General features: G+C 44.6%; 1 long non-coding RNA gene across 2 annotated transcripts in view; it reads left to right on the forward strand.

The window, feature by feature from the left end:
- Positions 1–5,722: 5,722 nt before the first annotated feature.
- The window catches only part of LOC121285687, a 30,193-nt gene continuing 19,537 nt past the window's right edge, over positions 5,723–16,378 (forward strand). Inside the window, exons 1-3 of one of the 2 annotated variants that reach the window (XR_005944745.1) lie at positions 5,725–5,761; positions 11,125–11,301; positions 11,479–11,649. This is a non-coding gene — a long non-coding RNA (uncharacterized LOC121285687). Of the gene's footprint in view, positions 5,762–11,124; positions 11,302–11,478; positions 11,650–16,378 lie in introns of both variants that reach the window. The other variant, XR_005944746.1, reaches the window with a different exon arrangement.

Genomic DNA, 16,378 nt, shown 5'->3' on the forward strand with positions numbered 1-16,378 from the left:
AACTTTAGCCCTGCCTTTGCCTCGGTTTTTGTATCTTCCACCCCGCAAAAAGCCTTGAACCGCTCTGATCCCCGGCCTGGGAACCACTCCGAAACGAGGCAACGAACTCAGGGTTACCGCCCCCCGACACGTTTTGTGGACGGAGAGAATCTGCATCGATATAAAACCTGAAACTCAACACAACTGCGCTGAGTTTTAATTGCGTATTCCTAGAGGCATTCTTGACACAAGTCCGGGGTTAATTTGTTTCTGACGCCCATCCAATGGCGTCAATTGTACCAGAATTGCACTTCATATTTAAAAGAAACGCCCTACTTCGCAGATTCCGCCCAAGCCCCGGGGAGGAGACCCCTGTCCTCATTGAAATTTAGCCCCAGTATCAAAGCCCTTGGGGCTGAGGGTACCACATACGAAAACCTTCTTGTGATGAGGTTGACACTGGATCAAAACTCATTCGGTGCAAGTGTTGTAATGGTTGGTGCTGATTAGCCATATCCTTAATCTATGTTGGTGTCAGTTTGGGCTGCGGCACTAGTGCGATGAGTGGGATTACAGAACCAATCTTAACCAGGGTGCAAAACTTGATTTAAAAAAAACATGGGGAAGAAGTCATTGAGCCCTTAGATCCAGTTCTCTTTGTGCACCCAAACCCTCCCAGTTATAGTAGCTAATTAATAAGGAATATTAACAATAATGAGGCAAACGGTGATTGAAGACGATTTGGTACATGGAGTAGTTGAGGCAAATGGATGTATTTAAGGGGAAGCTAGATAAATCCATGACAGAAAAGAATAAGCTATGTTGATAAGGTGAGATGAAGGAAAATAAGAGTCCGTGGAGGTTTATGTGGAGCACAGATTGATTGGGCTGAACAGCCCTGTTTCTGTGCAGTGATTATATCAGGCGTTAGATCTACAATCATACCTGTGATTGAGACTTGGGCACAGAATCTAGGCTGACAGTATCAAGGCAGTGCTGCATTATCAGAGATCATTTCAGACAAACGGAACTCCTGTCTGCTGACTCGGGTGAACATATAAGATCCCATGGCAATATTAGAAGAAAGTCAGGTGAGTCCTCCTGGTCAATATTTATCCCTCAAGAAATACTGTTATCTCATTGCTGTTTATGGGTCCTTGCTATATGTAAATTGACTGCTGTGTTTCTTACATTTCAATAGTGATCACAAAAAAGTGCTTAATTGGTAATAAAATACGTTTGAATGCCCTGAAAAGTGCTATAGAAATACAAGCCTTCTTGCAGAATGAGCAGTACAGGAGTTTCCACCCCAGCAGGAGGATCGAGGAGAATAGGAACCTGAAGACATAAGAGCTAAATAGCAGAATGAGAAATGTATACTTTCATCTTACTATAGTTTAAGACTTTGTGACAAATGATTCAGCTTTTAAACATTTATATATAAGGGCCAACATTCTGAGTGTTCAGCCATTCTTTAGTAGAAGCCCCTGAATGACAGCAGACACCTGGTCAAAATGCATATCTCTTTTTTTTTCTGGGAGTGGACCCAAGGTGGGCACATGCTACACCAGGAGCTCCTGCTTACTAGGCTCCATGGGAATCCAGCTTATGTTTAGAAACTGAGTGAGCCTCGGTGTGCTGACCTACAATTGATGAAAGTTGGCTCGAGCAGCAGGGTCCCGGGGAGGGAAGTGTCCTGAGCCATGGACAGAGGGCAGAATCTTCCAGGTCTTGCCAAACTGGGTTTGAAAGCAGGACCACAATCAAACTTGAATGTGAGGGCATCAGATTGGCAGGCTGATGCATTCTTATCTCTGGGTGATCTTGCTGGAGGCAAGTGAACAACTGAGGTGGCTACCAGCCCAGCTGAGGTGGGTGGTCAATAATTCCCAATTAAGAGCCTATTGAGGGGAATGCAGGGGACTCTTTCCAGCGTCAGAGCAACCTTCTGCAGAATGGCTCCATGAAGGGGTCTTCCCAGCAGCAGGCCAGGTGGCTATCAGAGCCGCAGGCAGGAACGGCCACTTCTGCGGTCCAAACAATTCCTCAGGAGGGGTTTCCACTCCATTCCAAGAGGCCCACTGACTTCAGCCCTCAGCAGTTTTGATTTTGATGCAGATCTCTGGGGAACCCTCCATTCCTCATGCTCTCCTTACTGCCTGAGCTTTGCCAACCTCTCCTGGTGGGGTTGCTGAGAAGAGTATTTTCAAAGGCAATAAGATTCCACCTAAGGGAGGGCAGTTTTTAAAACATTTTTACTGTTTGGTGTCTTTACATGAGGCTGAAAATTACATGGTTGAAGCCATAGAGAACCTGGGCAACTCCCCATACTGACCATTTCAGGCATGGGCCGGATTTCCTAGCCAAGTGGGATAGACAGGTGCTTGTGTTCACCTGAACCATATCTGTTCTCCTATTGACCTGCAAACTCCAGCGGGGTCAGTTCTGGAATGCAGTGGTGGGCTGGAATAATCATCATGATTTTATCCTGAGGAATTTCAATCCATGATATGCCTTTCAATTCTACACTAAAATTGGATAATTTGGAACACTGAAATTTGTTCATTTCTCAATATCAGTAACAAGAAGCACTTCAATCTTTCATCCAAATCCCTTGTACCTTCCTATGTGTGTTTTGTTGCTACTTGAGAGTAATATTGTAACTTTACCTGGACAACCATTGTCACGTCAGTAAAAGTCTTCCAGACTTTGATCTACAAGTGGATTAAGTTCAGCTATTATCTACAGCAATACTGTTTCTCTGTAGGATAGTTGCCAAAAAAAAGGCCAGTTACTTCTCTATGTATCAAAGATACATGTCTTGCTCAGTAAGTTGGCCACTGAAGCACAACTGCAAATTTTTGTGCACTCCAGTTGGGTGAACAAAATTTATTTAACCTTATGGATTTGCCCCCTCCATTCCTTATCAGACTAGCTGCCTTCTTTAACTGCTTTCAGTCACAGTGTTTTGGGCTGTCACCAATGGTCTGACTCCGGTCATAGTCTCACTGTGCTGTCACTTTATGCAATGATAAGGGGAAAGATAAAGATAAAAGTTGCAGCATCAAAAATGTTCAGGTGGGATTGTTTCCGCATTAATGTGGGGTGTAAGACAATGGTCAGCAGCATTGTGTGCAATGGCATCCAACGTAAACATGTTCCATTACGGGAGCGTAGTTCACTTATGGGAGAGTAGTTCACTCTGAGCTATCTCTTATTGTCTGCAGAGTAGACTCATCTGTGGAATAATTCAGAAACAGAGTATTCTAAACTTCTGATAAAGTGGCTAGCATTAAGAGACTGAGCTCACAGAACAAGCACAGTTCTGTTTGTAAGATAGCAATCTGACACTGAAATATTTTCATGCTTATAAACACATTCATATCAGTCATACAACATTTGCTATTTATTTAATAATAAAACCAGATCAAGAATGATATGGGCCTTGAGTTGAATCAATATAGCATGTTGCTTCAGTTTTTTTGTCTCATCTATAAAAGCACTAACTTTATTGGGTTACAGTTTGTCAGGAGATTTCCACTTTCCATTCTTTGTGTTTTCACAGTGAGTGTCAGCAAACTATACAAGCACAGAAGGCATCAGTCAATTTGAATCCTACCTTCCCCCAATGTACAGACCCTTTGTGTTTTATGACAAGTATAAACACACACAGATCTTATGATGCAGTGGTAGCATCCCTGCCTCTGAGACAGAAGCTCTGGCTTCAAGTCCCACTCCAGGACTTGATTTCCAAGCAAGGTGAGTTCATAACACAGCTAAAGAGTATCAATCTGTAAATCCTTCCAATATGTGCCAATGGCAGGCAGTAAGACAGGAGAGATTCCTGGTCAGCCACATGATGAGCCTCTACCATTACTATTCATAGCTTTGGACTACGGCATGCATGTAAAAGTGTATGTTGCCACAGCAACACAGACTCTTTAGGGGCCAGTTGGGTCAGTTGGCTGGATGGCCGGTGTGGATTAGATTAATGTCAACAGCATGGGTTTCGATCCCTGTTCTGGTTGGGGTGGATTCAGGGCCTGCCTCCTTCTGCTACCCACAGTGAAGATTGTGGTGCTGTAACTTTGACCTGCCTTCAGGCAGAGAGCTGAAGAAGATAAACATAGTGTTTAGATGGTTCCAGGCTTGAATGCTGCTTTGTACTGAATTAGCTAATAACAGCTGGGATGATGGTGGAGATGCTGAAATAAGTATAAATGTCCCAGGCCGTGGAAAAAAATTCCTCTTCATTGTCCAGTGACAACTTGTTGAAAGCTTGTGTGAGGATATTGTAAAGACAGGATCAGCACTGTTGTGATGCAGCAAGGGATGAACAATTCAATGACATGTGACGAACTGCCACTTAAATAAGGCATGGGAGCACTGCCAACGTTCCCAGAACTAAACCGCAGCAAACTTCAATACTTCTAGGAGAAGATGAAAGAAAATGGGAGGGGAAAATAAACTGGCAGAAAATCCACATTTGAATTCCTCGGAATGATTTTACACTTTGCCAGCTCATAAGATGAAAACAAGAATTAAACAGCAAAAGAACAACACAGATTTTAAAAATTCCTATCGTGGTATATCCTCAGGAAACTAGAATGTACTTCAGAAGTCAACTGATTACTTTCTGTACACTGGAACCTGTAATTAAATGTAGGTTCACAATCATTCAGTGTTATTGATTTAAGGGGTATTTTGAAGAACCAAAACAGAACACAGACTGGAGTTTGTCTCTTTAATCTACTGTTGGGATTAATGTTAAGATGGCCACAGGAGACAGGTGCTCTTTCACTTAAGGACTGTAGGGCATGTGCAGCTGTGACACACCAGCAGCCCTGCTTTAATTCCTGCCTTTGGGTATCTTTCTAATCCCTTTACAAAGTGTGACCTACCGGGGCAATGCAGAGTTGGCAACACTTGGAATGTTAACATGTCAGGATCTGCTTAGGAACCATTGTCTTTCAATGGGAAGTGCTTTCTAACGTGTACCTTATGCAGGATACAAAAGTGACTGTAATCTCTCTTCCTCTCCTTTCTAGACTCCAGGTTTACTGTATTTTACACTTACTTTTGTGGTGAGTACTCTTGAGCATTCCCCTCTTGTTAGTTCCTTGTTTGCAAATAAATTAGCTAAAAGGCTCTTCTTCTTCTTTCCTAACATCCTCAATGTGCTCAAATCAAAACTCAAGACACCATGAGCTAACATATTCCTTTCCTGAAGTTCAAAACTGTGAAACTTCATACTTTAATAAAGGCAAAATCTTGCAGATGCTGGAAATCTGAAACGAAAACAAAAAATGCTGGAAAAACTCGGCAGGTCTGACAGCATCTGTGGAGAGAAAGACAGAGATAATGTTTCGAGTCCGTATGACTTCAGATCTTATGACCTGAAGAAGAATCATACGGACTTGAAACGTTATCTCTGTCTCTCTCTCTCTCCAGATGTGGTCAGACCTGCTGAGTTTCTCCAGAATTTTTTGTTTAAGCTTCAAACTTTGTTCAGTCACCTCATTCTATTCAATCTTCTGCCAGCAGACGCCAGATATTGCTTCGAGAATTGCGATTACATAGAATTCCCAGCACAGAAACATATCATTCTGCCCATCTGGTTCATGTCAGTATCTATCTCTGCACAAGCTTTTTCTAACTCTATCAGCATAAGCGTCTGTTCCTACTTCCCCTCATGTGTTTATCTAGCTTCCCCTGAAATGTATCTATGTTATTCTTAATGACTCCCTGTGGCAGTGGGTTCCACATTCTATCCATTCTCTGGGTAAGTATGATATGATGAGTGTGCTTCCACCACATGCACCATCACTTTCTAAACAACATACCATAAACACTAACGTTAAAGCAAAATATTGTGGATGCTGGAAATCTGAAATCGGAGCTCTGAAGAAGAGTAATCCAGACTTGAAATGTTAACTCTGTTTCTCTCACCACAGATGCTGCCAGACCTGCTGAGTTTTTCCAGCATTTTCTGTTTTCATAAAATACCATGAACAATTGACCCACCCAAACACCAGCTACAATGTAATGTAGACAAGCGTTTGAAACAGCTAGTTGGGGTTTAAAAAGTTGTGCAGTTATTCTGTGTTGTGACAGTATCAAATAATATGTAAGGAGAGAATGTCACTTCTATCAGTACTCAGATGCTTTTTGAGGGACGTCTGTTATTGAATTTATAGCAACAGTACAAAATGTGCAAGGCTGAGAATGGAGCACTGGAAGAGGGTGAGGCCGAGAGTGGTGTGGCACTAGCGGCTGAGGCTGAGAGTCTGTGAGCAGCATGGGAGGAAAATTGCAAAGTGATGTCATAGCATAAAGAGCGGAGGGGTAAGGTATGTTGCAGGTAAATATTTAATCTATCTATAACTTGAACTGGATCCAGCAATTAAAATACTAAAAAGTATAAACTAAGTTGATTAAATGCATAAACTTCAATTAACTAAGTGAATATTGGTGATGGCAGTGTAGATGGGGAACTTTAAGCACAGTAGGTGGAATAAAAGCAAAACACTGCAGACGCTAGAAATCTGAAATAAAAACAGAAAATGCTGGGAAAACTCAGCAGGTCTGGCAGCATCTGTGGAGAGAGAGAAACAAAGTTTCTCTGTGGGAGTGGGAGCTTAAGAAGAGTATTGCAATCCCAAATAACCATAACTCCAGTAAGTGTCTGCATCTCAAAGGAATTTCAATGGAGTATCAGGAGAGGGAGCTTACCTGGACACTTTATCCAGGAGGCAGTCACACCTTTTAGGTTAGATGATAGTATGGATCTAGTTAATCATTAGGGACAGGAGGGTGTGACTGAGTCAGGCAGGTAAGGGGACCCCAGGTGGACAAGAAAACTGACCAGAACACCATGCCACAAGAGTCCATTCAAGTGGGGAAGTGAAAAGGAATGTTTTAGTTGGGGTTAGTATAGTTGGGGGGATAGGTACTGTTCCCTACAGACGTGAGCAGGAGTTCTGAATAGTTGTGTTGTCTGACTGGTGCCAGGGTTAAGGATCTCTCATGGTTGGAGATGAACTTGGAGTCAGGACGTGGGGGGTAGTGGTGGTAGGTGGTGAAGGATCTAGTTGTCGTGGTCCATGTAGGAATTAATGATGTAGGGAGACCTAGGAATGAGGTTCTGCTGAAGAGTTTGCAGAACTAGGATCCCAATTAAAATACAGAACCTCTCTGGTAATAATCTGGATTCTTACCTCAACCACATGCAAATTCTTACTGAAGTGTCTAACTTCACATTTCTCTGTTATATTCTGTCACGCACTTAACCTGTTTACAAACGGATACAGATAAATGTGTGTCTGAAAGAGTGATGTGGGAGGCAGGCAGCTTGATTTTCGATTCATGGGGCAGTTCTGGGAAAAGAGGGAGCTGTTCTGTTGGGACAGCCCCTACTGAAATTGGGCCAGCACCAGTGTCCTGACAAATTGACAAACTGGGGCAATAGTTAGGATTTTAAAATAATGAAGAGGGGTTGGGAGGGTGAGTTTCAGGAAAGAGTAAATTTATAAGCATAAGAGAATAGTCAAGGATGGTTTTTTTAATTCATCCATGGGATGTGGGCTTCACTGGCTGGGCCAGCATTTATTGCCCATCCCTAATTGCCCGTGAGAAGATGGTGGCGAGCTGTCTTCTTGAACCACTGCAGTCCATACGGTCCAGTGTTATTAGGAAGGGAGTTCCAGGATTTTGACCCAGCAACAGTGGAGGAACGGCAATATATTTCCAAGTCAGGGTGGGGAGTAGCTTGGAGGGGAACTTGCAAGTGGTGGTGTTCCCATCTATCTGCTGCCCTTGTCCTTCTAGACGGTAGTGGTCATGTGCAACCAGATAGATGAATTAATAGCACAAATTGAAATGAATACATTTGTTTTAATATCTATCGTGGAGACATGGTTGTAGATTGACCTAAGTTGGGAACTTAATATTCCAGGAAATTTGACTTTTAGAAGAGATTGGCAAAATAGAAAGGTAGGTAGAAAATCAAGTTGTAATACAATAATCATTGGGGAGTTAAGGCTTCATATAGACTGGGCAAACCAAATTTGTAGTAACAGCATGAAGGATGGGTTCACGAAGTGCATTAAGATAGTCTTCTAGATTAATATGCTGAGGAAGCAACATGGGTGCAGGCTATTTTAGATTTAATATTGTCTAATGAGAATGGCTTAATTAGAAACTTTGTAGTGAAGAAGGCTCTGGGAAAGAGTGGTCATAATATGGTGAACTTCATATTAATTTTGAGAATCATTTAGTTAATTATAAAACTAAGTTCATGAACAAAGTAAACTACACAGGTATGAGGGGTGAGTTGGCTAAGGTAGATTGTGGAACTAGATTAAAAGATAAAATGATAGATTAGCAATGGCAAGACAAATATATCCTCCTTTGGTAAGGAAACCAAAACTTTACATAAAACTCCAGGTGTGGTCCCACCAAGCTCCCTAACTGCTGTAACACTTCACTCTTGTACTCCAATCTCTTTGCAATGAAGGCTAACATTCCATTGGCCTTCCTAATTGCTTCCAGTCCCTGCATGTGAATTTTCTGTGATTCATGTACAAGGACACCAATGTTCCCCTGAATTACAGCATTTTCTAGTCTCTGACATTTTAAAAAATATTCTGCATTTCTATTTTTCTTACTGAAGTGTCTAACTTCACATTTCTCTATGTTATATTCTGTCTTGGCCTGTTTATGTCCCTTTGCAGCTCCTGGGATTCCTGCGATGAGAGATTGTCTATGAGGAGACACTGAGTTAACTAGGTTTACATTCCCTAGAATTTAGAAGAATGAGAGGCAATTGTGTTCAAACACGTAAAGTTCTTAATAGGCTATACATGGTGGAGAGGGTGTTTTCCCTTACTGAAGAATCTAGAGCTAGGGGCCACAGTCTCATTTGTCCATTTAGGACTGAGATGAGGAGACACTTTTGGCCAAAGGCTTGTGAATTTTTGGAACTCTCTAGCCCAGAGGACTGTGGATGCTCAGCCATTGAGTGTAATCAAAGCAGAGATCAAAAGATTTTTGGATACTAAAGAAATGAAAGGATTGGGGAAGAGGAAGCAGTTAAGCTAGAAGGTCAGCCATGATCTTATTGAATAGCAGAACAGGTTTGAAGGGCTGAATGGCCTCATCCTGCTCCTATTTCTTATATTCTTATGCTCTTAAAAGTTGCTGAGAAGGAAAAAGAAGCTTTTAGCTATTTTACAAATTTGGAACACCAATAGGGGAAAATTTAAAGGAGCATTGTAGAATGGATAAAATGGAGTATGGTTGAAGTTTAGAGAGAGAAGTTCTCACTGGATAGTATATTTTGTCTTTGACATGAAGGTGAATATTGGAGTATCATATCAGAGAGATAACATTATTGAGAGAGTGAAAGAATGCTGGACCTAGAATGAAAGAGAGAGATGGAAATATTGTCAAACTCAAGTTAGTTTCAGACGCAAATTGCCTTTAGTCCCACTCTATAACCAGTTCCAGTTCCCATAGTAGCGGCCCCTAGGATCTGTTTGAGCATAACTACCAAATTGGTGCTAATTGATGTTTTTCACCATTCATAGCTCTCACCCTAGAGTTTATATCTCTTTTTGATAATGATCTGTAGTCACTAAGCCCAAGCATAATCATAAAAGGTTTGGATCCTTTCCATTATACAGTTGATGCAATCATCATGCCTGACGATTGCAGAGTTTTGTATCATTGATCACTGAGGTCAGAAACCATTGCAACCTGGTGGAAAAAGAAAACTCGAGTGAGGGCTTGGAGCCTTTTAAAAGCAAATGTTGTCATCATCCTCCCCTTAGTTAAAAAAGAGCCCCTGGGCCAGAATTGTTACAATAAGCTTACAATGATAGCCTGTCAGTCAGGAGGCAAATTATAAACATCCAGCAAACATTTCCCTGCTGCAGTCAGAGGCATGTGTCCATTAAATAGGAACAATAAGGCATAAACCCAGTCATATTGCTGATGCTAAATTGCACGTGGCATTCAGGTAATTTCATATCTGACAGTGGAATTATGACCACAGGCTGAAAAGTTAAAGGAATAATTGTTGAGGGCTCTGCAGCTCAGCAGTGACTATGTAATGGAAACACGATACACAGTGTGCCATAAATCTCCCCCTGAAAGATTTGCAGGCAGAGTTTGACCTCAGGGAATATGCAGTTGACCCAGGATATCAGGGAGAAACCAAGGTGGATGAAATTAAGATTGATAGGTGGAGCTAGAATGCAAGCTGCAACAGGCAGATTTTGAGCTCCTATTGTACAGCACCAGTTGTGATGGTTTCCAGTTGTTGCTTGTTGGCCAGGGTTTTCCAGCCATTTAGTGGGGGGAGTGGCATGGTGGGGGCAAGCGGGAGCGGCCCAGAAACAGACCGCTGCCTGTGATCAGGGCCATGACTGCGATTTCACACTGTCTGGCCAATTATGGCCCGCCAAGCGTGAATGATGGCTGCTTAATGTTCAAGAAGGGGTGGGGGCCTGTCCAGGTCCCCAGGTCCAATGGTAACCCAGCAACCAGTTCAAAAATGGCACAGGCAGCCCCAGAGAGACCGCCTGCCTTGGACACAGAGTTGCAGCAAGGGGAGGGCCTCAAATGCAGATGCTGACGCCAAGCGGGAGGTGAGGTCGGTTGGGCACTCAGCACACCCCATTTTTCGGATAAGTGCCTTGCCATTCTCCTGGAGGAGATGGCTGCCAGCAGGGACATCCTTGTCCCAAGGGATGGAAGGAAGAGGCCACTGCACCTCACAAAACGAGCTTGGGAGGAGGTGGCAGCGCTCGTCAGCAGCCATGATGTTGTCCAGTGCCGCAGGAAGTTTAATGACTGCTGCGCTCAGGAAGAGTGAGTGCCGTGTTGGCATGGATCAGTGTGTTGAAGTGGTAAAGTCTGAGCGTCCCCCTCATGGAGCCCAGGGGTGTTCGAGTCTGAGTGCCAACCGTCAGTGATGCTGGAGTTGACCAAGGGGTTGAGCCCTGGCTGCTTGGACTGAGTGCCGTGCAGCTCAAGGGCCACAACTCGGATGTGCCCTGGGAGGTGTTCCTCAGGAGGGTTGGCCAGGCTGCAATGGCGCTGCAGACAGAGAGAGGACTAATCCATGCCCCTCTGCCCTTTTAGGGGAAGATGTCCCAAACAACATTTGAGAGGTTGCGGACCAGCGGAGGACCCCCATGCTTCCTCATCCTCACCAGATTGGAGCAGGACGCCTTGGAGCTCGAGAAGTACCGTGCACTCGGTCAGCCGGCCGCGGAAAGGCTGGGGTGTCAGACGAAAGTTAGAGTGCAGAGCACTGAGGTGAGAGTTTCGGATGGTGCAAACATTCTTGTGTAGGCTCATCATTGATGGGAGCCTCTAAATTGGATTCCCCGTTGATCAGTGAAAGACTATGGCACCATGATGCAGGCCTCCATGGTCTCACCAGGGTGTAGGCAAGCACAGTGAATGTGATGACTTGTCTTTCTTCTCCATTAGATTTGCCTCAAAGCAGCATTCTCAGGACCTCCAGGAGCTATCCCTGACACTGAAGGACCACCAGGCTCCAGAAGCACCTGTGTCACACCTGCTCTCTGAAGAAGGCACCAGTGCAGTTACCAACACCTCCGGTGGGCGTTAGACCCTCGACTAAAACGTCAGTGCACAGCGGTGAGGGCATTTCAACTCACTTCAGGTGCAGGTGGAGGCAGAGAGTGCCCAGGGTTCCGGCAGTCAGAGGACTGCTGGAGACCAAGACAATGTTCAGACAAAGGCAGATGATGAGGCTCTGGAGTCATCCATTAGGCAGCAGATACTGGATGTCCAGCGGGATGTGCAGGAGGATCTGTCGGAGATCCATGAGGGCAGGTGTGCCATGGTCTCTGTTATGGAGGAGACCATGCGGAACATTAGCACTGTGTTGACCCTCATGGCCAAGCACACTGTGTCCTCCGTTGAGAGAGTGGCGACTCTCCTGGAGAGTCAGCTCCAGGAGCAGAATCAGGGACTCCTGGGGTTGTGCTCGGATCTGCAAGCCCTCACACTGGCACTGACCTCAGGTGGTCAGTGTCCATGTGTGAGATAGATGAGGCACCCAGTATCCCAGCTAGGTGCCAATCCATCAGTGGCAAGCAGGGAGATCCACAGTGACCTCATGTTGGCACACGAGCTGCCTATCGTCTCTGTGGGCTCCTCTCAGGGCCCTCCAGATGATGGCAGCAGCCCCTCCACCCCTCTGCCAGTGACCGTGGTATCTGATGAGGCTGGGATGACTGGTGAGATGCCAGCCATGGAACTGGCTGCTCCCTCCCAGGCGGGACCAGCTCACACTCCACTGGCTAGAGGATGATGGCCAAGGTCATCAAGGCCAACGAGACCCCAGAGTCAGTCGGCTGCCTGCAATGTCGCTGGCAGCAGGGGGGAGAGCCAAGATGTAGCACCCACAAAGTTAAGTTTAAAGCACCATGAGCACTAGAGATCTTTTTGTTTTTCTCATTTTTTTAATGGTGTGACCATCAACACCTGATATTGTTATGTTCATAATCTTTGAGTGCCAACATTATATTGAATTTGCTTTTGTGTTATTGGCCTGAGTTTGCTTCATTTGTTTTGTAGGTACAGAGTAGGCCAATATGTAATACTGGATGTGGGTGACGTGAAACTTTATTGCACGGGCACTGAAGTGTATCTTGGGGGCAAGGCAACGGGTCATTTCAGAGATCCGGGATGGTGGCGGCAGCTCTGGGGTGAGGTGATAAAACTTATTTGGCAGCCTAGCTGAAGGAGCATTGGATCAAGGGGTCCCTGCTGTCCCTGCCTCCCTGGAGGTTACAGAGGTCTGCCTCCAAGCCTTCAGTGTTCTCCTCACTGTGGTCTGCTTCTGACACACTACTGGGTTCATCATCTGGGGCCTGTGGACCTGCGTCAAGATCCTCTTCCTCCAGTGGGTCCCCCCTTGCCATTGCCAGATTGTGGAGAGCACAGCATGCAACCACGATCAGTGACCCACTCTGGATTGTATGGTAGTGCTCCCCTGAACGGTCCAGGCAACAGAATTGCATCTTGAGAAGACCTATGGTTCTCTCTGCCACTGCCCCTGTGGAGGCAAGACTCCTGTTATCACATTGCTCCGCCTCTGTTCTTGGATGTCAGAGAGGAGTCATGAGCCACCTTTTCAAGGGATAGCCCTTCTCACCCAGCAGCCATCCACCCAGTCGGGCTGGACCACTAAAGAACCTTGGCACCTGGGAGTGACTCAGGATATACGCGTCATGGGAGTGGCCAGGGTACCTTGCACAGACTTGCAGAATCTGCATCGTGTGGTCACTATATGCATGTTCATGGAGCGGAAGCCCTTCCTGTTGATGAAGGCACCCAGCTGACCCGCTTGAGCCTTGATGGCCACATGTCGATGGCACCCTGGATGCGGAGGAACCCAGCAATCGCTGCAAAGTGCAGCCTGGCTGACCTTGTCCATACGGAAATGAAGGAAATTCAATATTTACCTGAACAGAGCATCAGTCACCAGCTTGATGCAACTATGGACAGCTGATTGAGAGATTCCACACAGCTCTCCCACTGACCACTGGAAAGAGCTAGACGCATAGAAGTTGAGGGCCACTGTGACCTTCAGCACCACCGGCATGGGAGTCCACCCATACGGTCGGAGCTGATCTCAGGCCCAATCACCTGAAAATGAAGGTCACTCCCCCTTGAGAGGGGGAGCCTCCTTCACAATTGCACCTTGGACACATTGAGGTAGCTGCATCGCCGCCTGTAAACCCCAGCAGCTGGATAGTGGCGTCTTCTGTGGCCCCTCCTACCTTGGACTGCCTGCTGGCCTTGTGCCTGCACCTCTCCTCCCATAGGTCACTCCCCTGGAAGCTGCATAAGGACACCTGGCTTCCTCTCCCTTCTGGCCCTCTCTTCCTCCTCAGAGGAGGTGCCTCCAGTGGAGACCACAATCCCCATGACCAGGCTTACAGAAGGCTGTCTGATACCTGGAAGGTTCCACATGGTCCAAATCCTCAGGGGTCCTTGGAGGCACCAATAAGTCCTGAAATGAAGCCTGGAAATGCTAAGAATGAAGCCCCGAACAGAGATGAAGCTGCCAAAAACCAATAAGTCACCAGCAGCAAACTATCTTCCAAACTCCTCACTATTCGTACTGGCAATGCTGCTGACCCTTTTTATCCCGCCCGTGGATGAGGTTTTACATTTTATGCTTGAGCTCATTTTACACTTGAGCATATCAATTACACGCCCAGTGAAAAATTCTGCAGTAAGTGTGGGCTGACTCAAAATGTTAGATACGATCCCATCCAGCAAAACTCTGAAAACAAGTTTCACTGTTCCCTCCTCGGAATTGAGATTCCATTTTTAAAGGAGTCGCATTCCATAAATGTGGCTCTTAATGAAAGATTATTTAAATGAGGCGTGAGGTGATTAGACACTGGCCTTGCAATTCTCCATTTTCTCATTAAAGGTAATTATTACCCTTAAAGTAATAACATTCTGGAATATATTTTCCTTCCGTTTCTGAGTAAGCTGCCTGATATAACTGTTTTAATTGCAAAACGTTTTGCTGCAACTTTATTAACTACCTTGAGTTAAATACTTCTTCAGTTGAATAGTCCTCTCCTGTATCTTACTAAACAATGTCATCAAACAACGTGGCTGCAAATTGGATTTCAGTACCTTCTTCCGGCCTGTGAGCTGCTCATCCTTCTTGTTTTTCTTACTTCAACCTGTGTGCCTGTGTTCTCATTATCTCACAATCTGGAAACAATCCAGGATGCTCCTCTCATAACACCTCTGTTGAAAGTACTTCTACAGGCTGCTCAGCTACCATAGGCATCACCCACATTTGTGATCCAGCTATATCACCACCCAGAATGAATTGAACCCCTGCAAAGGGCAATTTTTCCACCACTCCAACATCACTTCGCCAGTTTTCTACTTACTCTTTAAATTTACCTTCCACATTGGAATAGGTTTAGCATCTCTATCAGCCCCACTTATCACCTATTCCTGCAATACTTCCACTGAACAACAAATATCACTAACCCACAACATTAAGGATTGACTAGCCCTGTGTCTCTTAAAATTTTAACATCTTTACCCACTCCACCTTGTACACATGGGAAGGCTTTCCCTTCAGACACAAAATCTTTGAACACTTCTGCAACCTGGTCCTCAGAATTCTCTTGGGCAAACTGTGAACACATTCCCACTTTTTTACCCATCACTGATTCTCCCTGGCCAGAATTCTGATGTCGGCATTTGGGGGTGGGCCTGACATGCCAGCGTGCAAAATGATGCCAGGCATGTGACCCGACGTCATCACGTGTCATTTAGATCTTTCATTTGGCGGGCATGTGCCAGAGGCGGCTGCGCGCCCACCAAACTGTCAAAGGCCTACTAAGGCCATTGGGGAAATAGTTTAGATAATTAACAGCACTGCAAAGAACTCAAGCGGCCTTCACGTTTTCCAAGAAACCTCATCCACGGGCAGGATGAGGTTTACTGAAGGTTTTATTAAGTAAATAAATATTTTTTGCACAATTCATAAACATGTCCCAGCTCATGTGACACCGTCACATGAGGGGTATGCCTAAATAATTTTTAACTTTATGATTTATGAACTTTTATTCTGTACTTAATCTCCCTGAGGCTGAGTTGTTCAAATCCCAGAGGGAAACTTGAAACAATTGTCATTACCTATTTTTACAATTTGTATGTTTCGAGATGCAACCTTTGAATTCAGTAGTAATAAGACCACCGAGCCGCAAGAGGTTCTATAAAAAACTAAATTAAACATTTATTAATACATAGATTGTAAGCACATACATATGTCTATAATATTACTACTATAATAACCACAAAAATCCCCTACTTAATCTGACTCTCAGTTACACTCCCGATAAGGCAACAGTAAATCTCATAGATTTAAACAGACACCTGACAAAGCATACCTGGACAGTCACATTCAAAATGAGTTTCTTTCCCCTCTGGGTCCTTGCAGACAGCAGCTTGAGGCTTATGGGCTGGAGGCTTCTCACACTTGTTGAATCTTAAAATGCCTCTGATTTACACACAATGTCCTTTCTCCTTTATACATATCTTTCTCTTTAAATATAAATTTTCCATTGTATCACTAGGCTTTTAACTTTACCACTTCTAACAATAACAACCTTTCATTCCACCTATTTTAATAGTAAGCTGAAAAATTAATACATTGCTTGGCATCTTCTAGCTAGGTATAAGATTTCACCCACAGTCTTGAATGGTTTCTCTTAACAAATGTAAATTTACACTTACCCTCCCTACATTTACATCAAAGCACACAGACTAGCTGGTTTTAATCCAATTAAGACACACACACACCCCACTAGAACTC

The sequence above is a fragment of the Carcharodon carcharias genome, chromosome 13 (genome assembly GCF_017639515.1).
Source record: "Carcharodon carcharias isolate sCarCar2 chromosome 13, sCarCar2.pri, whole genome shotgun sequence".
NCBI lineage: Eukaryota > Metazoa > Chordata > Chondrichthyes > Lamniformes > Lamnidae > Carcharodon > Carcharodon carcharias.